Source organism: Balaenoptera musculus, chromosome 14 (assembly GCF_009873245.2).
Source record: "Balaenoptera musculus isolate JJ_BM4_2016_0621 chromosome 14, mBalMus1.pri.v3, whole genome shotgun sequence".
In the NCBI taxonomy this organism is placed as follows: domain Eukaryota; kingdom Metazoa; phylum Chordata; class Mammalia; order Artiodactyla; family Balaenopteridae; genus Balaenoptera; species Balaenoptera musculus.
The window spans coordinates 13,838,174-13,863,043 of record NC_045798.1 but is presented as its reverse complement, the minus strand read 5'-3'; the positions used below and the strand labels follow the sequence as shown (position 1 = coordinate 13,863,043).

The 24,870-nt window shown below is 43.6% G+C and overlaps 1 long non-coding RNA gene across 1 annotated transcript in view; it reads left to right on the top strand.

Moving 5' to 3' along the window:
- The window catches only part of LOC118906642, a 132,531-nt gene that overhangs the window by 89,485 nt on the left and 18,176 nt on the right, over positions 1-24,870 (top strand). The window contains exon 2 of the long non-coding RNA XR_005022562.1: positions 23,267-23,397. This is a non-coding gene — a long non-coding RNA (uncharacterized LOC118906642). The remainder of the gene's footprint in view (positions 1-23,266; positions 23,398-24,870) is intronic.

Below are 24,870 nucleotides of genomic sequence, written 5' to 3'. Positions count from 1 at the left end.
TGGAGCCAAAATCCATACAGCTGCCTCAACTCTTTGGTCCTGTGTATATTGGCACATACACAGCTTCCACGTGGGCATGACTATGTCAAAACAAGCTTTCCTCTGCCCCAAGGGGTCAACCTCACTTCTGAAAATCAAGCAGCTGACTGAGTCCAGGTCCAAGCATCATGGGAGTTAGAGCACAGAGCAAAGCATGTGCATTCACATTCCACGATGATTATGTCCAGTGACGCATGAACCAGCTTCTTGACAGGGAGGAAGTTCCTACAGGTTGGGGTGACCTTCCTAGCAATGTGTTTATTTGACAGCCCAAGGCAACGAATTCACAGAGGGGAAGGGAAGAGAGGAGGAAGGGAAGGGAAAGAAAGGTTATTTAAGCACAAGAGCATCCTCTCGGGTCAGCCAAAATACATTTAAAACTGTAACAACAGGAGATCATATAAGCAGGTTGAGAAAAAAGAAGATAATCAGAGACTCAAAGGACCTAGGGAGATGCTGAAACCAGGAAACAGGTACTTTGTCTACTTAATACTTAGGTGCATTAATTGTTACTGAATCCACTTGGCACGTCATAAATACTCAAGAGTTATTTGTGAAATGAATGAATGACAGGAAGATATTATCGTTGGCTAGAGCTACCAGTGAAGGTGTTACAGGTTAAATGGGTTGTGGGAGATGGGTAGGATTTGGATTGCCAGAGGAGGGAAGTAATTAAGGAAGAACATCAGCTTTAACAAAGATCCTCGTGAGACAATCAGTTTGGCTTGGTGTGTTCATAGATGTATTAGTCAGACAAAGCGAGGCTATGCTGAAGTCAATTTCCCTGGAATCTCGGTGACTCAATATAATAAAGGTTGATTTCTTACTCAAGTTGTATGCCCAGGGCAGGCTGTCAAGGGGCTCTGCTCCACGTAGCCACTCCAGGACCCAGGCTGATGGCAGCACTGATATCTGTCAGTTAGCTGCATCATTTGCAACATGAGTTCTTTATGGTCACCACAGTAGGGGAAGAGATCTCATGGAGAACTTGAATAAGCTTGGATTCAATGGATTGACAATAAAGCAAAAAAGACAGAGGTTAGACTTAAGGGGAAATTTTCTGGCCCTCAGAGTTGCAGAGGTTCCTAAAATGGGGAAAAGCAATGAGTCTCCCTCCTTAGAGCTATCAAAGCACAATAGAGATATTTCCCTGTATCCCCAAAATTTTTCCAAAATATGCAGGGAGGATATTTCTCCAAAATAAGTGGGGATAGCTAACAGGACCTCAGAACTGTATTCCCACTGCTGGTCTAACCAATCTCCGTGCCAGTTGGGCAGATTCCCCACTTCTAGAAAGATACCTGTTATTCTTAAAATACCCATCAATCATCCCAGAGATCTATGACAGCAACCAAATTCCAGACCCTTAATCTCAGAGAAACAGTGATTCTAAAATTATGAGAAAGGCACTGAGCATGGTACTCCTATCTAGGATATAGGAATAAGTAAAATATACTTACCTCACTGAACAGAGATGATCATTGAGGGTAATCGTAGATCTCCCAGACATCCCAACATGTGGTAGATACTATGGCAGACTGTATTTTCCAAAACTAGCTGCAATACCATCTCCAGTCTCATCACTTATTCTTACAATATGACTTTGACCCTCTTCTCATTGAAAGGAGGCAGTGTGATCCCTCTGTTTGAGTCTGGGTAGGCTTGTGACAGTAGTGAAAGTAGCATCATGACTGCCAAGAATAGGTCACAAAAAGCAACACAGCTTCTGCCTGCTTCTCTTGGGACACTCACCTTTGGATCCCAGCTGCCATGCTGTGAGGAAGCCCAATCAGCTTCATGGCAAAGTCACATGTTGGTTTCCCAGCTGAGAATCCAGGCTCCTAGAACTCAATTGCTATGCTATGAGGAAGCCTGTACTCTATTCCCACATAGGAAGACTGCATAGAGAAGCCATGTGCGTGTGTTCTGGCCAACAGTCCAGCAGAGATCCCAGAGCACCAACCACCAGACATGTGAACGAACATGCTGTTAGAGTCTTCCAGTGCCCAGCTGTCAAGTCACCCTTAGCTTTTGAGTCTTTCCTGCTGAAACTCAGGCATCCTGAAATAGACACAACTAATTCTCATATTGCCCTTTCTGAAACCCTAACCTCTAGAATAATAAAATGGCTATTTTATACCACGTGGATTTGGGTAGTTTGTTTTACAGCAATAGAAACCAGAATAGCTACTCAATATAGTTGGATCATCTAAGGCTTTAGTCTAATGATAACTTTCTGGTTACCAGAGCATTCTAGTTAGTTCACTGGCTGTCTACTAAGACACCATAGTGCCAGGATTTCAGAGTTCAGTTGAAAGTTTACTGGTCCTTAGTAGCAAAGCGTTTTTGTTCTTGCTACATCCAAAAACAGCATTCCCCAAAAGATCACCCCATAAGGAAATGTGTGACCTGAGTTTTCCCAGGACTCTGCAGTGGGGGATAGGATTTAGGTCATATTCAGAGAAGTAAGTTTAATTTCATTAGCTTATGTCCCCAAACATTAAATCTTCTGTTAACTGCTCTTATTATTTCTGAGACTCTCTAGGGATGTCTTGCCTTTATTTACAAAGAGTCTTCTTGTGTTCTTCCAAATCTAAGCTCTCTTACTGATTTTGGTATTGAATTATTTTTCATACTGTTTGCTATCCTTCATTTAAGATCTCACTCTATGGGAGAATTATGCGTTCCTGTTCCAATGATGTCAGACTCAGTCAAGTGACCTACTTTGGCCAATGGCATATAGACAGAAGTGGCATATACCACTTCCAAGCACCAGCTCTAAGATCCTTTAAGAGCCATTGAGTGGTTTTACCATATTCTTTTTTTCTTTTTCCCCTCTACCCTAAGGTCATCAAGGCCCAAGATATTGTTTATTCCATGGACATATAACATGAGCAAGAAATAAATCTTCATTGTTGTGAAGCACTGGGATTGGGGGTATTTCTCACTGCAGCACAACTTAACCTAAACTGGTTGATACACTATAATGCCTCACTATTGAGACAGCACTGACGCTAACGCCAAGAGCTAACCTCCCAGAGCTTCCAAAGCTGATACCTCGGTAGTGTTAACATGGGTACCTTTGCCCTCTATTATCTCCCTCAAGTCAGATCCATGTTGAGTTCCAGAAAAAAAATAAGGGGAATACTCTTCACCTCTACATGGCACCACATCTTGTCATGGTGCCACCTAGGACCTAAATCAGAACTGTTGGTGCCTAGCAGATCACAAAACCTTAGTGACATCAGTTCCTGCAGCTTTTGCCTCTATTCCCTCTGCCCCAAGGATACAGAAATAGATTCCAAGATTCTCTCTTCTGGGAAATAGGTTTTCTGTCATTTTTGCCATTCTTTCACTTTTCTTCCTCTCTGAGATGTTTCACTTCCTCCTCACATTTCCCTTTCTCTCATGCAAATTAAGACACGCAAAATCATTCCTGTGGGCTTGGGTCCTATCACTTTATCAGACACTCCCAGACGTATCTGAGTCCCAGATCAATAAGACAAGATACCACCTCTCTCTACTTCAAGGGCAGTCTATAATTCTTCTTCCAGATATCCCCGTGGGTAGCACCCTGGCTTTCTTTGCTAAGATTCCTTCATCAAGGAGATGGAGGCTCTCCCAGCATCCTTTATAAGTAGCAACCTCCGTGCCCACTTTAGCCCATCCTACTTCTTTTTTTGTTTGTTTATATATTTATTTTTAAAAATTTGTTCAAAATTTAAAGGTTACTTTCCATTTACAGTTATTACAAAATATTGGCTCTATGCCCCGCATTGTGTATACAGTACATCCTTGAGCCTATCTTACACCCAATAGTTTGCACCTTTCACTCCCCCATCCCTATATTGCTCCTCCCTCCTCCCCACTGGTAACCACTAATTTGTTCTCTGTATCTGTGAGTCTGCTTCTTTTACATTATATTCACTAGCTTGTAGATTTGGTTTTGTTTTGTTTTTTTGGTTTTTGGCTGTGCCGGGTCTTAGTTGCGGCATGTGGACTTCTTACTTGTGGCATGTGGCCTCTTAGTTGCAGCATGCAGGCTTCTTAGTTGCAACATGTGGGCTTCTTAGTTGCAGCATGCGAACTCTTAGTTGCGGCATGCATGCGGGATCTACTTCCCCAATGAGGGATCGAACCCAGGTCCCCTGCATTGGGAGTGCAGAATCTTACCCACTGGACAACCAAGGAAGTCACATCTTGTAGATTTTTAGATTCCATATATAAGTGATATCATACAGTATTTGTCTTTCTCTGTCTGACTTATTTCACTTAGCATAATGCCCTCCAAGTCCATCCATGCTGCTGCAAATGGCAAAATTTTGTTCTTTTTTATGGCTGAGCAGTATTCCAGTGTGTGTGTGTGTGTGTGTGTGTGTGTGTGTGTGTGTGCGCGCGTATAATACATCTTCTTTATCCATTCATCTGTTGATGGGCACTTAGGTTGCTTCCATATCTTGGCAATTGCAAATAATGCTGTTATGAACACTAGGGTGCATGTATCTTTTTGAACTAGTGTTTTATTTTCAGATATATACCCAGGAGTGGAATTTCTGGGTCATACGGGAAAAGAATTTGAAAAAGAATAGGAAAAAATTTTTTTTAAAAACCGCAATGAGATATCACCTTACACCTGTCAGAATGGCTAACATCAAAAAGAACACAAATAACAAGCGTTGGTGAGGATGTGGAGAAAAGGGAACCCTTGGACACTGTTGGTGGAAATGTAAATTGGTGCAGCCACTGGGGAAAACAGTATGGCAGTTTCTCAAAAAACTGAAAATAGATCTACTCCTTTATTTTTATTTTTCTTGTTAGCATTTACCATCGTCTGATATGTTATTCAATTGTTTACACTCTGTATCCTCCTCTAGAATGTGTGTGTTTATTGGTCTAGTACTAGCATCTAGAACAGTGTTTGGTATATAGTACGTGTTCAATAGATATTTTTTGAATAAAAATAATGAAAGCTCTATAGATTTAAAATAATAGTATTGAATGGAGCCTTGGACTTTCAAAATGAATCCCATGGAGATCCACTCCACGTGGAGAGAGTATTACTTCTTCTACTCTCAGGTCAGTTGGACCACTCTGATTTTATTTGCTGTGTCCAGGAGGGGCTAGACGTAAGATTTTATTTGAAAAGTAGGTTCAACTTAAAAAGAACTTGGGAATCACTGATACAGGCCAAATCACACATTGAGTGGATGGATAAACTGAGGTCTAGCAAGGGGAGGATGTTTACCAGATCACTCAGCCGGTTAATGACAGTGTCAGGCCCAGGACACAGCTCACTCACTGATTTACTTTGCATAATTGGGATGTAAAGATCGGGCAAGGTGACTTAATCAGACATTGCTTCTTCCATGAACTGTGGAGTCAGGACACTGAAATGAAACTGAGTTCAATGACAGGAGCACCTCCTTGTTAATAAATCCTCCTCTGTGACACCAAGGTGGAAAATTCCAAGATCTGACCCTTTCTGACTGGCAAAGTCCATTCCCCTGTCTGATTTCCTGCGCACGTGTGTGTATTTATATTTTGTCAAGTATTGTAGGTGGCAGATTTCATTCAGTGTGACCAACTCTTATTAGATAGTCAGGCACATGTGGTTTGGGTCCTTGTATCAGTAGAGGGTCCCCCTGCTACAAATAAGAAGCACCCAATGGTTATTCATTAACTCACAGAGGAGGAACTGGGGAAGGGAAACTCCAGGGCTGGGGGATCCAGTAGTTCAATGACACTATCAAACTCCCAGGTGCTCTTTATCTTTCTCTGCTGTCATTTCTCAGCATGTTTGTCTTACTCACACTTCCTTATGGCCCCATGAGAGCTCCTGGCTCACGAAGATGTCACGAGCGGAGACCGAAAAGGGGACATCTCCTTCCTGTGTCCCCTGTTATGAGCAAGGAACAATTAGCTAGAGGTCTGCCTTTGGCATCCTCCCCACATGCCCATGCTGGAACCAGTTTGCATGACTCACGACCTGAAGGGCGGGGCTGCTGCAGGGAGGGAAAACAAAATCAGAATTCTGTTGGTGTGATGATTAGTTTCACGTGTCAGCCTGGCTAAGCTCTAGTACCCAGTTATTCAGCTAAGTTTATGTGTTGCTATGAAGGTGTTTTGTAGATGTGGCTAATATCTATAATCAGTTGCCTTAAGGAAAGAAGATTATCCTTGATAATCTGGGTGGGTCTCATCCAATCAGTTGAAAGGCCTTAAGAACAGAAGTGAGATTTCTCTGAGGAAGGAGGGATTCTGCCTCAAGACGGAGCATCAGCTCCGGCCCTTGAGTTTCCAGCCTGCCAGTCTGCCCTGCAGATTTGGGACCTGAGACACATGCTCAGTACTCAAATGTGCATGTGTGTGTGACCTGAGACGCATGCTCAGTACTCAAATGTGCATGTGTGTGTGACCTGAGACGCATACTCAGTACTCAAATGTGCATGTGTGTGTGACCTGAGATACATACTCAATACTCAAGTGTGCATGTATGTGTGTGTGTGTGTGTGTGTATAATATATACATTTTTTGATTCTTTTTTCCCTCTGGTAGAACCCTCACTGGTACTAGAAAGAAATTGGGGAACGGCTATTAGGTAGAGAGTCAACATTCTTTTTTTTTTTTTAACCGAACGATGGGATTTTCAGGAATACACCATTTATTCATTTATTTATTCATTTATTCAACAAATACTTTGAGCACTCGCTTTTACATTTATTCATAAATATTCCGTGTATTTTCTGGATACTTGAGAGAACAAAACGGACCCAAAGTCCTACCCTATTTTAAATCAATGCCCTCTGACATATGCGTTCATGTCATCCTAAAATTTACCTTGATAGCACTTATCACAGTGCATTTATACAGTTATTTTGTGATTAAAAAAAAAATACATGTGTGGCTCTACCATTGGACCTTCAGTTTTGTTTGGGGAAAAAAAGCAAATATTAAGAGGCATAAGGAGATTTAAACACTGGCGCAGATGTGGTAGATTTCTGGTGCGCGCACATACCTGGCTCTCCTCTCCTTCCCTGGCAGAGACGGGATGATGCTTTCCAATCCCCTGGAAGTAAGGTGGGGCCTTGTGACTAGTTCCATCCCGTGGCCTATAAATGGAAATGATGTGAGTCACTTCTAGGCTGAGACTTATAAAAGCTAGCCTGTGTTGTGCTTGCCTGTCTCTCTGATACATCCACCCAAAGGGCCATGTATCAAATACCATCACCTTTGGGAGTTAGTATTTTGACATAGGAATTCTGGGAGGGAGCCAAACATTCAGATTGTTGCAATGGCTCTTTCTAACTGCATGAGTGATTCCCAGAGAGGGCTGCCGGCTGAGAGCATCCACGGATGACCAGCCGTGACACAGCGCCTCAGGCCAAATAGGGCTCCCGTCACTCACTCAACACCTTTTCATTGAGCTCCTACTATGTGCAAGGTATCTGCTGGGTAATGAGTACACAGATGTGAACACTGACCTCAAAGTTTGGGAAGGTAGATGCATAAACAGGCAGCTGCAATATACAAGAGGATTTTTTGGGTTTTGTTTTAATTGAAGTGTAGTTGATTTACAATGTCGTGCCAATCTCTGCTGTACAGCAAAGTGACTCAGTTATACACATAGAGACATTCTTTTTTTATATTCTTTCCCATGATGGTTTATCACAGGATATTGAATATAGTCCTCTGTGCTGTACAGTAGGACCGTGTTGTTCATACAACTCAACAACAAAAGAACAAACAACCCAATTGAAAAAAAAAAAAAGACCTTAATAGACATTTCTCCAAAGAAGACATACAGATGGCCAGTAGGCACATGACAAGATGCTCAACGTTACTAATTATTAGGGAAATGCAAATCAAAACTACAAGAGGTTTTAAAGAAGTATCTGTGCTACTAACAATAGTAACAGTGATTATAATAAATGGTACAAGGTAATGAGCACTTATTCTACACTAAGCCCTCTTTTTAGGTTTTACCGTGTATTACTTTACTCAATCCTTACAACAAATTGTGAGGCAAGTACTAGTATGATTCCCATTTTGCAGATCAGGAAAATGAGGCTCAGAGAATGAAATGATTGGCCTCATTTAAAAAGCTAGAAAACCTAGGTCGTAACTCATGTTCCATATTTAAAGCTTTTGCTGGAAATGGCTACATAGCATTGCTTCCTACTATGTGCCTAGTACCGGCCCTAGACCATGATGGGTGCCCTCAGTAAATAACGGCTGATTGAATTAGCAACCGCTACAATAAAGTCAGTACCGGAGCCCTGGGAGGCCAGCAGAGGGGCATTATTGAAACAGTCTAGGCCAGTGGTTCTCAAAGTATGGTCCCTGGGCCAGCAGCAAAGGGAAATCGGTAGGCATGCAAATTCTCAGGCCTCCAATCCAGACCCACTGAAGCAGGAATTCTGAGGATGGAGCCCAGGAATCTGCATTTGAACAGGTCTTCTGGGCAATTCTGATACACAACACAAGCTCTAGGACCTTGCTCCTCCAAGTGTAGTCGATGGACCATCTGCATCGCCATCACCCTCCTGGGAGCAAATGAGAAATGCAGAAGCTCAGATCCCACCCCGGACCTACTGAATCAGAATCTCCATTTTAACTGCATCCCCCAAAGATTCTTTTGTAAATTCAAGTTTGAGAAGCACTGGTCCAGACTGTTGGTTTTCAAACTTAGCTGCTCCTGGGAATCACCTGGAGAGTTTTAAAAATGACTAATGCGTGGGTCCTCCCTCTAGAGATTCTAGTTCAGCTGGTCTGGGGTGTGGCCTGGACATCAGACTCTTTAAAACTCCCCAGATGATTGTAATGTGCAGGGGAAGTTACGACTCGTGGGGATCCAGGACTCTTAAGAAGGCTTCCGGGGGAGGCAGCATCTAAGCTCAGCCCCGCCCCCAAGGTGGGTGTGGCCCGGAGAGGGACAGAAAAAGCCCAAGTGTTTTGGGTGCAGCTGCCACCACTGTTTCTACCTGTCTTCAGTCAGAGAGGGAAGCCTCCCAAATCAAGGGCTGTCAATCCACCCCCTGTCAACAGCCTCAAATTCACGAAAACGCTCCAGGCAAGGGTTCAGAGGCAGGGCAGAACGAGGGAGAGGTTTTGTTACATAAAGCCTGCATTCTCCGAGCTGTGCATTCATTAATTTCAAAGTAGGTTGAGTGATGGGGGAAGGTTGGGGGCAACAACACAGGTACTAAAAAGACTTTCAAAAAGTCCCTCCTTTCTTCTTGGCTTACCTCCCGGCCGACCCGACCAATCACAGTCAGAGAAAAAAGCCAGCCTGTAAGATCCAGCCTTTGCAGAGGCTGCCAGAAAAAAAGAAACAGGGCTAGTAAGAGCATAGAACTCAAGCGGAGAGGGAATCAGTAGGGCCAGAGAGAGAGGGGCCTCTGGGAGTTTGGAGCGGGTGGTGGAGAGGGCAGGGGTGAGGAAGACGTGGAAGGAAGAGTGACTTGAGAAGAGAAGGGTCCAGATTCTTCAGAGTTGGCCTTCTGGGCTCCAACACGGGAGCCGTTTCCATTGCACCCACTTCCCCACCTCCTCCTCCTCTCGTCTCCTGTGACTAATGATTTTGACCCTTCCCCAACCCGATCTGCAATATCTCAGGCCTCTGTCATAGTCGGCTTCCGGCCATCCGCAGGTCAGATGGCTCTGAGCACAGGAGCGCCAGCCTTGCAGCAGTCAAAAGGCAACAGGACGTAGCCAAAGGCAGGTTCCCCAAATACCCCCAGGGCCCAATTTTTGCTCTCCTTCCTTCCTTTCCCTCTCCCCTATCTTGTTACCATGAATTACCCTTTTTTTTCTTTACTTCTTTTTTTTTATTGAAGTATAGTTGATTTTCAATGTCTTGCCAATCTCTGCTGTACAGCAAAGTGACTCAGTTATACAGACATTCTTATTTTTATATTCTTTTCTATGATGGTTTATCACAGGATATTGAATATAGTTCCCTGTGCTATGCAGTAGGACCTTGTTGTTTATCCATTCTAAATGTTGTCGATTCTTCTCTCACTTTTTGGGGCCCCTCTCTTCCAGGCCCTAGCTGAGGAAGAAATGTAAGGCAATGATAAAGTGACAATGCACCAGAATGAGTTCATCATAGGGACTGCTTTTCAAGAGAGACCCCTTCCAGAGGGTATTTTCGCAGAACAAATTCCGAGCCATCACCCCACATGCTCTTGGAATTCCTCTTGAGGAATGGCCTTTGGAAATGCCTAAATGGACATTTCAAAGCAAAGCACAAAACGCATTATAATTATGCTGTGCATTCATTTTTTAAAACATTCATGTTTGCACCCTAGTTGTTTGACCCCAAATGAATGTAACTCAGTGAATCACCCATTTTATTCTTTTTTTCCCTTTAATGTCTTTAATGGAGTATAATTGCTTTACATTGTTGTGTTAGTTGCTGCTGTATAACAAAGTGAATCAGCTATATGTATACATATATCCCCATAGCCCCTCCCTCTTGCATCTCCCTCCCACCTTCCCTATCCCACCCCTCTAGGTGGTCACAAAGCACCGAGCTGATCTCCCTGTGCTATGCGGCTGCTTCCCACTAGCTATCTGTTTTACATTTAGTAGTGTATATATGTCCATGCCACTCTCTCACGTCGTCCCGGCTTACCCTTCCCCCTCCCCGTGTCCTCAAGTCCATTCTCTACGTCTGTACGTCTGCGTCTTTATTCCTGTCTTGCCCCTAGGTTCTTCAGAGCCATTTTTTTTTTTAATTCCATATATATGGGTTAGCATACGGTATTTGTTTTTCTCTTTCTGACTTACTTCCCTCTGTAGGACAATCAACACTATTTACAATAGCCAGGACGTGGAAGCAACCTAAGTGTCCATCGACAGATGGATAAAGAAGATGTGGCACATATGTGTACAATGGAATATTACTGAGCCATAGAAAGAAATGAAATTGAGTTATTTGTAGTGAGGTGGATGGACCTAGAATCTGTCATACCCATTTTATTCTTAATGCTTCTCCCTGAGTGATATTCGACTCTTTCCCCAGGTTAAAGCTACCCTCAAAGTTTGCAGATCTGGCCACCAAGAAAGAAATGGTCCAAAAAAAAATCAAACAAGAATCTGAAGAATATACTCCTCTTTCCCACCCCCCACTCCCAAAAACTCAACTTCTAAAAATACTCTGAATTATGACAGAATCTTCAGGAGAAATGTCCAGCCTCTGAAAGAGAACTTTGGCAGAGCAATACTGATTTGAAGGGATGCTCTCTAAAATCACAAACTGAAAAAAGCGTTAAGGGTTTTCTTAGTCACGATTAATGAACTCAGTCCCGCTTCCTCTTTTATGTGCACAGTAGTATCTGGGACAATCCCAGCTTTTAGCAACTCAGATTTTCCAGGCATCTTTCCTCCTCAGGATAAGCCACAAAGGGAACAAGCACATACTTAACTCAGTATCATAGGATGTGGTTTTCTGTTTTATTTTTCCTCTTTGATTCCTCTCCTCTCCTACCTTGAAAGGAAAGACTATTTTCACACCAAGTTAAATCCATTCAACAAGTATTTTCTGCATGCAAGGCCCTGTTTCACGTGGTGTGTGGGAATCCCAGCCACCTAAGTTGTGTTTTCTCATTTATTTGCCTCTAGGGTGCCAACAGAGAGAAATGGGTTCAGGTTGCCCAGGACACTGTGTTGAGAAAGATTCTGAGGTCCAGATTCAGTGAGAAAGTACACATATGGCTTCTTTCTCCTTACATTTAATAGACATTCAGATATTTTGAATGAATAAGTGGGGGGAGAAAAAGAGAACTGCATCCATAAGTGATGAGACCTACCAGTTGGGCAAGAGGAAGTGAATCACATCATATCCACGGATTCAAGTGAACTTTTAGAGTAATATTCATTCCAGATGGTTGCCAGAACAGACTTCTTTCCTATTTCCAGTGTTAAAAGTCACAGTATAGGTGGGTTCCCCACTGAAATAGTTTACCTTGAAGTATATTTTGCCCCATTCTGCTGAACTAGAATGGCCACACATGAAAGTATAGAAAAGACTAAAGAATTGCTCTAGAATGAAGCAGAATGAAAGAGACATGAAAACTAAATGTAACAAGCAATTCTGAACTGGACTTTTGCTACAGACACCTCATTGAGTGGAACTTGAATGGGATCTGAGAACTACATGGTAATAGTATATCAATGTTAGCTTCCTGATATTTATTGATGGTTATAATTTGGTTATATGGGAAATGCCTTTGATTTTAGGAAATAAACATAAAGTAGTCAGGGCTAAAAAAATTTACCTTGTTCACAAATGTAAATGACATCTTACCCTGTTGCTCCCAATATGAAGATGAAATTTACCTCCAGCAAATATACCCAGAGTTTCCTAATAAACACTCTGGCCAAAGGAAAAGAAAAAAAAAAAAACAGTCAACAGAAATATGTTGGAGAGCTGAATTAATATATTTAGGTCTAGCTTGGTGCTCTTTGTGGCTTGTGCTGAGGAGAAACTTTCCAACTCTCATGAAATATGCTTTAAAAGGAGAGTATACTTTTGAGATGGCCATCAAACTTTGCAGCAAAAGAACGGACTTTGAACATTATGAGGTCTTAGGTCTTATAATATTATGAGTTGTCACATCCTGGGGCAGTCATAGAGATTTCATGGCTTTTACTCTAGAAGACGAGGAATTCCAGGCACGTTTCTAAACTAGTATCTTACCATGAAATACACCTGTCAACGTTCCTGATTCTTTGAAAGATGTGCTTTTAAAAATTATATGCCCCAATGGAAGAAATGTTCCCAAATCATAGTTCTCAGGGTCAGGTTTGTGTAAGAAAGTTTTGGTGAACAAATAATTGAACAGATGCCGGAAAACCTAAGGCTTTCATTTGAGTAGAGGAGAGGGATTTATTAGACCACTAGATTAAAATTCCTGTATTTAAGACATATTTCACAAACACTTAATGGGGTTTTCCCACCCGTTAAGAGCAAACCAAGGGCACAGTGTTACATTTTAATAGGAGCAGTAACTTCACTTCATTTATAGACTAAACTGACAGAAAAAAAAAATACCAGGGTAGTCTGGCCAGAGAAAACATGACTTAATACAAGTGCTCAGGCAACATATTAGAAATCAAGATCTGTCTGTAGCCTTGGTAATTTCTTTTCCTTTTTCTATTTTTGAGAGGGGGTGGTGATTTGGAAGAAAAAAATCCTGTGGTTGGTGTCTAATGAAGTTAACACTTCTGGGGCAAGACGTCTATTACATGCAAACGTCATGAATTATAATTACAGAATAACCTATTTACACATGGAGGAACACAGGGTCAAACAGAAAACCCTGCCAAGAATCTCAGCTTTTGCCTGGGAAATACTGGCAACTGGCATAAAGCAAATGGTCTCGGGATGGGGCAAAGGCAGGACGAACAAAGAGATCTGGTTTTAAATCCATACGCTGTTTAGCAAACACACATAAAGAGATTCATCGTGGAGAACCATGGAGATTTATCCTTTTGATAAATTGGCCTCAAAAGAGGAAGAGATATCCCCACATCTATCTCACAGAATTACAGACTCTTAAACTGCTGGTACAGGTAGAACACAGGTGTAACACTTTTTCAGGGAAATTTGGAAAAATCTGTAATAAAACCTTAAATAATATGAGTACCCATCTCTAGCAGTACATCCTAAGGAAATAATTAAGCAATCTTCCAAAAAGATATACATTTACATGCAACGATGTTTATCGTAGAGCTGTCTACAGGCGTAAAGTATTGGAAAGGAGCTAACTATTCATTGATAGGCAATTGGTTAAGTAAGAGTAATCCACAAATGAGATACCATGTAGCCTTTATGAAGCATGACATTTATTTATATGTGTTGCTTAGGAAGATGTCTCAATACATTAAGTTTAAATGGCAGGATCTTAAGAAATCCAAAGTATGATTTCATTTTTTTTTTAAAAATGAATGTATATATATGTGTATTTTTTTTGAAACAAGATAAGACTAACATCTACAGGACTACCGAAAACAGTTATTCTTTGTAGGTAGAATAACGAGAAAATGTCCAGTTGCTATGTATGTCACATTTCCAGATTGCTTGGATTTGTAGACAAATGTAGATCACATTATAATTAGAAAAGGCTCTAAAGATATTGCCGGTAAAGGAAAAGAAAGTCTCTTTCAGAGAGTGGATCTCCTTTTTCTCTAGATGCTGAATTCGGACACGTCTACTTTCTAACTTTTGCCAGCTGTTGACACCGGGGGAGTCCATCCTCCACTCTGTAATGTAAGGACATTCCTTTCCTCCTAGGCTGGTGACGAGGATTAGGTGAGGTAATGTTTGTACAAGGCCTGGCCTGGTGCCTGGCACACATAAGGGGCTCAGCTAAAGAAAAGAGTGAGTGCCTTTTCGATCGAACAGGTGCAATGCACATGATATGTACCACGAATGGCCGTAACCAAGGGGATGCAGGAGGATGCCTGCTCTGTATCTTGCCTTCTGTTTGGCACTTTCCGGATGATAAAACAATCTAGTTGATGTGGTATCTCCACTTAAAGCTGGGAGATGGGTAACCATGATTAGTAACATGTCTAAAGCACCTACTGAGTGCCAGGCACTGTTTGGGCTCTTTAACGTGATAAGTCATTTAATCATTCAAATCACTATGGTAGATCAACATTATTATTACTATGCCCAGGTTAGGAAACCAAGGTACAAATAAGTTATGTGACTTGGATAAGGTCTCCCGGCTGCTTAGGGGTGGAGCTGAAACTAGAACCCAGAACTCTGGTTTCGGAACCTGTGCTCTGACCCAGCCAAGCACACCCGCCTCAAATAACTAGGGGTGAGGTCAAGGCTGAAGATGGGAATTCAGAGAAAGGGGCTGGGGTGGGGGGGGGTGTCTGTGGCAGAGTGTCAGCCGCTGAAACCTTAGAAAAGACCAGATGCTCAAATTTGAATGAGTATCAGGATGTCCCAGGGGGGTTATTATAACAGGATAGATGGATTCCACCCCCTGGAGCTTCTGATTCAGTAAGTCCAGGGTGGGGCCTGAGGACCTGCATTTCTAACAAGCTCCCAGGTGGGATGGGGATGGGTCCAGAATCACTTGGCCCTTAGGGCTGCGTAGCAGTCAGACTGGCAGGGAGCAACGGCAAGGCAGGGCCACGCCAGCAGCAGCGAAATATGCAGCCCCATTCCTGTTTCTGATTCCACAAAACGTCACGTCATAGACGTTTATAAGCAAGTGTTCACTGCTTATAAATACAACCCTATCAATCACCCTTTGATGTCCACATCTGAGTGATGCAGCATTCAGGAAGTATCTTTCAACAGCCAATCGATGCGATGAAAAGCAACTTCATTTTTTCTCCACATCTTCCCAAAGACATCGCTGAGGACCCAGTTCATCACTTGCCCGACGTCACTTCCTGTAAATCCTTTACCATCTTTCTCACTTCTCTCCCACCTCATGTGCTCAGGGACTTCTCTCCTCCAAACTGTCCCCAAAAGGCCTCTCTTCAGCCCTGGGGGAAGCATGCATCTCGTTGCCGTCCTCCTACCCTCCCAAATTCTGTGTCAGTAAAGCTCAAAGGACCAGGGCGGCAAGAAAAACACCAAGGAAGTCCCAATCTATGTTATTTTGACTGTTATTGCTACTCAAAATACTAGTAGTCATGAAATCAGGTGGTACATTTTTTTTCTATTTTAGCCAGTTAATTTTCTCAGATAATTCTACCTTAGTAATTTATTTCTGCAAGACATACACCTAGTCTATTTTTTGGTTGCTGTAGTCTTTTGGGAATGGAACAAGGGAGGCATAAACTCTACCAAATTCCACAATAAAAGAATTAGGAAATCTCCATAGAAGTTTTTTTTTTTAATAGATTTTATTTATTTATTTATCTATTTATTTATTTTTGGCTGCGTTGGGTCTTTGTTGCTGCGCTCAGGCTTTCTCTGGTTGTGGCGAGTGGGGGCTACTCTTCGTTGCGGTGCGCGGGCTTCTCATTGAGGTGGCTTCTCTTGCTGTGAAGCACAGGCTCTAGGTGCGCAGGCTTCAGTAGTTGTGGCACGCGGGCCCAGTAGTTGTGGCTCACAGGCTCTAGAGCGCAGGCTCAGTAGTTGTGGCGCACGGACTTAGATGCTCCGCGGCATGTGGTATCTTCCTGGACCAGGGCTCGAACCCGTGTGCCCTGCATTGGCAGGCGGATTCTTAACCACTGCACCACCAGGGAAGCCCCTGGAAATCTCCATAGAAATGTAAATGATGCAAATTAAAGGGAATTCAAAAGATTAACGAGAATTTTTACATGCAATTTCTGGGAACCTTGATTTATAAAAATAAATGTAGTCTGAGATTTGATATGTTAAAAAATTTGAAAGCTGTAGCCATGTTGTGACTAATCAAATCTTCTTGAATAATAATATTTTGGAAGGGAGAAAGTAGTGCTAATTTTCTCACTGACTTATTTTGGGGAGTCCAGAAAGTAGGTTATAAGTTTCCCAGTCTGTTCCAAAGAAATGTCTTTATTACCTCCAAATATCAATGGGAAAATGGCCCACTTATTTAATCTTCAGATCTCCCATCTACTCTTCAGCCAGAGGGCTTTCTTTAATGTTACACTTTGGAGTTTGACCATAGACTTCCCCAGAGAAAATATTTCTACAGCTAAAAGCAGACTGAAGACCAGTGACAGAGGTCATTTCCATTGTAAAAACACGCATCTCCTGTCCTGGGACTCAACAAAACTATTTTCAATTTTAATGAAAAAAAAAAGGGCATAAACATTTTTATTTTTCCTGACATCTCTCGTGAAGGAAAAAAGAGGATTACTCATCATCGAATTAAACCATGGTTTTGTATCTTTCAGGTTTATGGGAAAATAAGAACTCTCTCTCTTGCTTTTACCTCCAAGTCATCACCCCCAACCCCGACAAATCCACAGTCCGTTTGCCCCTGTTCACGGCCCTAAGGACGATGTTATAGAAAGGAGCCGGCTGTCTTCCCTTAGTCTATTTCAAAGATTATACACAAAGCGCTGGTTTCCATATTTCTCTGAATATACCATTACATAAACACCATGCATGAATTCATGTAAACCAGTGGCTTTCAATCCTCACTGTACATCCAAAGCTCCCGGGAGCTTGTAAAAAAATATAGATTCCCAGTACTCATGCCAGACCTACTAAATAGAAGCTCCAGGGATAAGTTCTGGGCATATTTAAGAAACTAGCACGCTCACAGTTTTCTCGCTCTTTATCCTGAAATGGGATCTCAGTCAATACCACGGAGGGAAACTGGCTGCACAAAGTCTGAAGACAAAAGGTTGCTCATCACCCATTCAGACACCAACAGGGAGGCATGTCGGGGCGCCTAGGAGCTACTGAGCATGCTCTTACCCTTGGCACTTAGGTCCTTCCAAGGTCAACATAGTCTAGGGAGTGCCACCTTGGCTGTTTCACTCCATGTCATAGGCTGCCAATTAATTCAGATAAGGCTCTTGGGGAGAGAAGTCATGGTCTCCTTAAGCAGTATTTCCCAAGTGTGGGTTTCCTGTGCAATACCCAGTAGAAAATGGATTTCTGTGGTCAAGTTCAGGACATGCTGTTAACACTCATCCCCACTTTAGGAGCCACCATGTACTAAGGCTCTGAAAAGTCCTGCAATAAAGAAATCTGTTTACACAGCATTCCCCACCCATATTTGATCAAGGCATTCTTTTCCTATCAATATCCCTATCAGTAGCAGAGGGATATGCTTTGGCAAATGCTGATCCAGACTGTGAACTGCTGAACACAGGGTCCAATATCCCCCTGGTCTTTGTACTCCTTAAAGCAACCAGAGACAGGAAGGAATCGAGGCAGCATGCAGGGCCAGGAAAGACGTGGGTTGGCCGAAGGGATTTAGAATCATGATAGTAATCAGAGAAGTTGAGTGAAATTGCCTATGTTGTCCCTGAAAGCACCTCAGCCCGGCTGGTGGTCCAATGTCCTAATTAGCTAATGGGCAGAGAAGGGTTTTACATGTTTAGAAATGAGGGCTTATCGGATCAGCACTCAAAGATACTTTTTTTTTTTTCAATTGCCATTTTCCTCTAAGAACGTGATTCTCAAACTTTAGCGTGCATCAAATCCCCTGGAGGGTTTCTTAACACACACATTGCTGGGCCTCACCCCCAGAGCATCTGACGTTGTAGGTCTGGAGTGGGATCTGAGAATTTGCATTTCTGATGAGTTTCCAGGTGCTGCTGCTGCTGCTGGTCTGGGGACCACACGTTGGGAGTGAATGTTCTAGAACAACAGAAGAGAGCAAGAGGATAGGAAGTGATGGAGAACGAAGAAAGAACCAAAAGAAGAGAGAGGATGGAAAGGCGAAGGAGAAGGAGGGACAATGGGGAGATGGGGAGAATGAGAGGTGAATGTGGGAAAGGGGAAAGAGAAAGACTGAGAGAGGGGAGCTAGGAAGAGGGATGACACTAAAAGAAGGGAGATGAGGGGAGAGAGAGAGAGAGAGAGACGGAGATAGAGCTGCTTGGAAAAAATGCATTACAGTTGTCAAGGTGTCAGTGCTAGAATCTGGGCAAAGGACCAGTGGGAGCTGAGCCTTGAGCGTTTGCGGGGCCACCTACTGTACGTACAGCTAGACGTTTCCCATCCATACTTGTTGGTGGATATGCCTGGGTTTGGAGTTTCCCAGTCTCGGCTTAGTGACACCAGCTGATCTGGAAGCAAATCTGGCTCCAGCTAAGGGAGAAAGCCATGAAAAAGGAGGACAGAGTTCTCCAATGGCCTCCTTTTCTCATCTTACCGGCCCCCGTCCTGGGTCTTGTTAGATCCTGGATCTCCTTACCAACTGTCCCCCTGACCCAGGAAAACTGCCAACTCATTCTGGAGCCAACTCTCCCACTCCAGGCATTCCTGCTCCCCGCTGCTGGCCTGGACACATCCCCCAGCCAACCCATGCCCAGGAGTTCCCAGAGCTCCCCTTTGAGGCCATGCTGGTCCTCATCCCCCGGGTCAGACAAACAAAATGCAGTCTTGAGGGTCAGAGGAGACTCCACCAGGGGCTGCTGAGGAAATTCACATATTCCTGGGGCTGCCTTCCCAGCAAGGAAATTTGTAGCATCAGAACCTGGGGCCACCTCCACGTGAGGAAATCCAAGTGGGTGGAGAGAAGCCGGAGTTTAGCTATGTCACCTGGTTCAAAAGAGACACGCACCGGTCCCTGGAGAGGCAGTGTGTTGTAGCGACGGTGGGATAAACAGGCTGAGGAATTGTAGGCTCAGCCCGGGAAGCCAGCAGGGATGGCAGTGCCTGTCTCCCCTGGAGGTGCAAGAAATCCTCCCTATAAATCAAGGAAATTAAATAGAGTGCAGGGTTTAGAGGCATTGCTCAAACTCCTAATCCGGATTCCAGGGTTGCTGAAAGGACCGCCACGCCCAGCCAGAGGAAAACTGTTTCACAGGTTTTGCTCTCCCAGGAGCCCAGCGAGGAGGCTGGACCCAGTGACAATTCAACTGGTGGAGCTTCTTTGCAATCCCAGGGCAGAGGAACGCTGGAAAGGAACTCAGAGACCCTTTCCTCTTCCTGCAGAGAAACTGAGGCCAGATGCAGAGAAGGAACTTGTACAAAGGCATTCGGGATTACACAGGGATTAGTTACCATCTGAATCCACAGGCACACACAGCTGCACCTGCAGGTGGCAACTGGAAACTGCGTCAGGGGACAGTTCACAAGGGGTTTGCTTTTAGAACCATGAGCCTGTGCAGAGTAATGCAGGGCAACAGAGCAAAGCTCCTACTTGAGGCAGGAGGCATCTATAAAATGAACAAGCAATTGCCAAACACACTTCTTTTCCTATTGCAAAGTTAGGCAAGCACATGTATCACTTTTTTGGAAAATGTAAGATGTTTCAAATAAGCAGGCAAGCAAAAGCAAACCCTACCACGAGGAATGGCTTCAGATTTTTGAGCATTTCTGATGCATCGGACAGGAGACCAAGCCCTTTCCTTCAGTCATGTCACTTAATCCCCACAAGTGCCAAAAGGAAGTGCTTTGGTTGCAGCCATTTTTCAGATAAGGAGAGTAAAGCACAGAGAGGTGAAGGTGATTGCTGAGGATCAAAATCTAGCCTTTCTGTGCTTTTCACTTAATTCTCTCAAATGAGCGTTTTTCAGCAACAGAAATTATTCTCCTACGACATCACTTTTAATGGCTGCCTACAATTCGGTGGTAGAATAGACACAGTATCTTTGATGGCAGGACTGCAAACTTTTTCTTTAAAAGCCAGAGAGTCAATACCCTCTCCTCTGCAGACCCCTGGTCTTGTCACAAGTCCTTGGCTCTGCCTTTGTAGCAGGTGAAAGCAACAACAGGCAATACATAAACCGTGGGCATGGCTGTGTCCCAATAAAACTTCATTTACAAAATCAGGAGGTGAACTGGATTTGGCCTGCGGTCTGTAGTATGCCTCATTTGCCATCCCATGCCCTACAGCACTGCCAGGACCTTGTTATCAATGTGTAATAATAACAGCCGTTACTGCTGTTGTTATTGTTGTTGTTATACAGTATAACAAAATAGCTGTGACAAGATAGGGTCTTGTATCTGCAAGCCAACTCATCAGGCACAGACAACAAATCCTGGAGAGCAATGATTCTCATGCTGTGTTGTGTTTGAGAATCTATGGAGCTTGTTAAAAATGCAGGGGGGGGGACCCCACCCGGGGGGGGGACCCCACCCCAGAGAATCTCATACAGACAGGCTGCATCAGGGCCCAAGAATCTGAAATTTTAATGAGCACTCTTAAGGTGGCCCTGATGAGGAGGCTGGGGGGCCACATTTAGGAAAACACTTCTAGATGGGTCATGGGCTGGAAAGCGAGAAGAGATGTCTTGGGGGAGACAGGCCAGCATTTAGAGTAGGGAGGAACAAGGTGGCACCCCTAGCAGGATAGCTCTTGGGGCCTTGTGAGGATCTCCCTGGAAGGGACGGTGACACAGTTGAGTGGTAAAAAGAACAGACCACTAGAAAAGCATCTACTGTGTGCCAGGTGATTCCCATGGGTTAACTCAACAACTCAAGTCCCTTTCCCCCAGATTAGAATGGTGACAGGAGAAGCAGAGCTTGCCTAAGACGCTCAGCTTGCTGGCATCAGTCTGTAATGTTGCCACTTAATCACAGAACCTGAACAAGGACCTGAGTTTGGAAGATTGGGACACAGAGGACGAACCAAGCTCAGAATGGAGGAGGGACTCATGGTGTTGGAGGCTCAAGTAGGTCCGTACAGGGAAAAGCTGGCCTGCCCAAAGAGCTCTGGATTCTGTTGATGGGCTGATTTCCCAAGGGCCTCTAGGGTAAGTTCTAGAATTTCCAATTCCAGGCCAGGGAGGAATGATTCTCAGAATCAAGGTCACATGACCCACTCTACCCACAATGCACCTGCATCAGGACTCAGGCTCCTGATGCCTGACTCATCTGCTGTGGTTTGGCCAAGAGATCCCAGCAACTTTATCCTTTCCCTCAGTGGCTACACATCTGCATACAGTTGGCACTTAATAAATGCTTGCTGATTTCCTCTGGTACCCAAATCATTTTCCTTTCTCTCTTACAGTGTTTTAGCACTGAGAGTCATGCAAGCAAAGATTTACTGTAGGTTTGTCATGGCTGGACACCTTCTGTGCTAAATGTGCTACATTCACGGAAAATAATTCAGTCTTCAAGCATCCTGGTGGTAACCATGAGATAATTCGTGTGTATTTTGCAGAAGTTCTGTGTCTGCAAAACGTTATACTCATTCTAGAGAGGTCTGAGCCAAGTCTCAGGAGGGTTAAGTGATTTTTTTTCCCCAAAAATTGTAGAGTTAAGAGGTAGAGGAGGTAGTATTTGAATGATTTGTTTAACCTATTTAACCACCATGTCACAAGCCTCTCTAGTTTCCAAACATTCTCTCACGTGTGCTCTCCTTTGCTCCTTACAGAAGTCTGTGGCTCGTTAGGGTCAGGTGGTGGTTCTTCAAAGTGTGACTTCTAGACCAGGAGCGTCCACAGCACCTGAACTTGTTAGAGGTGCAAATTCTCAGGCTCTTTCCCAGATCCAGTGACTCAGAAACTTGTGAGGAGGAACACCCAGCAGCTTGTCCAAGGATACACAGGAAGTGGTAGTAGGGCTGCCTCTTAACACCATTGTACGGGGTTTCTCATCAGAATCTCCTGGGAGACACTGCTTTTCCCTAGACCTTATAACTCAGGATCTCCAGAGCTGGAGCCCCAGAATCTGCATTTTCACAGACTCCCAGGAGACTCCAGAGTTTGCAAATTACCTCCAGAACTTCCACTGGACTAAAATCACACAGCACATTCCTCTTCCCACTGCCAAATTTCCTTCTTTCCTTTGTCCCCAGACTCCCTAGGCAGGGTACAAACTACTTATATACAAATAACCAGTTGTAGAGAGAGGCTTAGTTTGGTGCAGGGAAATCAGAAGAACCCAGGTACCCTGCCTTACACCTCTGAGTTCTTAAGCTGTTTCATTAAAAAAAAATTACAAGTCATCCACAGATGTTTATTGTATGACTTTCAAACACTATAGAACTTTATAGATTTCTTAAAAGTGAAAGCTGTTTTTCTCCCGACCCTTACCCCCATATCCAGACCACCCTCAATTACTGTTAACAGTCTGGTGTGTAGCTTTCCAGACATTTAAAATTCGTATTTAAATATATATGCACATGTACACTCAGATGATAATTCAAAACAGAAATGGGACTATATTATTCTTATCATACTGTGGCATGACCCTCTTAACAGGATATTGTGTACATACTTCTCTGTGTATGGTGTGTTTTTCAGGGCATACATATATAGCCCCTTCTTGCTAAAGGATATAGGGTATTCCACTTCCGGAAGTATCTTAATTGAATTAATTAGCCTCCAATTGATGGAGATTTTTGTAGCCTTTATTTTTCACTCTTACAAAATGTGGAACCCTAAACATCGTCAATCACCTTGAAGAGGAAATCCTGGGTTCCTGCCTTCTGTCCACTTGACGATCCTATTCTATCCTTTTCCAGCCAGACTTTTCTACGCCTAAGAGAAAAACTGACACAGAATGACAGCTACTTGTTGTCATTTCTGTTTTGTTTTTTTTTTTCCTACCCGCTTCTCGAGGATAGGGGAAGGTAGAAAACTGAAATGAAAATTTTTTCTTTTCTTTTCTTTTTTTTTTTTTGCCAAGGTGGGATGACTGGCATGAACGCCAATTTGAGCTTCAAGGTGGACACTCTGGGGTGCTACTGTCCATACCATTTTTCGAGGGAGGGGAGCTGCTTTTCCTGCTTGAAAGATGTGGCCGTAGGCAGAGACAGGGTAAATGGGTGACTTTTCCCAGGTTGAGCAGGAATCATGACAGAGACTGGGTTAGCTGCTCTCCATTGCTTGGTGTCCTTTTTCTTTCTTTCTTCCTTCCTTTCTTCCTTCCTTTCTTTATTTTTCTTTCCTTCTTTCTTTCCAGATGAACAATAATTATAATTTCATTTTTATTTCCCAATTTAACTTCTAGTATGAAGCCCCACTTGCCAGAAATTAATCTCATTCTTTTTTAAAAATTTAATTTAATTTTTAGTTTTTTGGCCACACTGCGCAGCATGCAGGATCCTAGTTCCCCGACCAGGGATCGAACCTGCGCCCCCTGCACTGGAAGCGTGGAGTCTTAACCACTGGACTGCCAGGGAAGTCCCAATTTCACTCTTTTTTGATGTTCTGCAGCCTCTTTCTTGAAGCTGATTCTGAAATCTGGAGTCTTTATATAATGGCAAGGTATGGGATGGAGATGGAATTGAATTTACCAGTTGAATGTATTACGTTTATTCAATGTAATCTGTTGATGGGGGCATCCATCAAGAGTGAAATCTTCCTGTATGGCTTGCTATTATTTTCTGAGGTCCCTCCAATCCCATGTGATTTCAATATAAAAGCTGCACTGCCGGGGGCTTCCCTGGTGGCGCAGTGGTTGAGAATCTGCCTGCTAATGCAGGGGACACGGGTTCGAGCCCTGGTCTGGGAAGATCCCACATGCTGCGGAGCAACTAGGCCCGTGAGCCACAATTACTGAGCCTGCGCGTCTGGAGCCTGTGCTCCGCAACAAGAGAGGCCGCGATAGTGAGAGGCCCGCGCACCGCGATGAAGAGTGGCCCCCGCTTGCCGCAACTAGAGAAAGCCCTCGCACAGAAACGAAGACCCAACACAGCCAAAAATAAATAAATTTAAAAAAAAAAAAAAAAAAAGCTGCACTGCCACCCCCTCACCCTCCCCCAGCTCCCTATGACTCAGTCCCCTACTCATCCCTGAGTCATTCGAGAATGGAAATCATGAGTAAAACCTGGCTTTCACCCAGGTGGTGACAGAGCACGTCCAGAAAATCAGGGATTCCCCATTCTGCCAGGGAGGCATGAGTGGAGACAGCCGATTCTCCATGGTCAGGAGGGAGATGTTTCAAAGCTCCAGGCCGCTGGGTTTGGCAGGAGAGCCTGTTGTTTTGGGAAACTGTGCATTGTAACACTTGTGAGAGAACAGAACTGTCTTCAAGGCAAGAGAAATAACAGCTGAAATAGACAATGCAACAGTGGTGAGCTATGACCTCACGTCCCATTGGGGTCATCCTCTTAATTATCCATATGTTAAAAACCCATTTCTCTTCTTTATCAATAATAATAGCTAATTTTGTTGTTATTGTTGTTGTAAAAACAGCTACTCTGTTTGGGGCACTTAGAATGCTTTATTCCCTCCAATCCTTAGGACAACACTTTTGATGGGCATTGTTGTGATCTTTATTGTAAATTA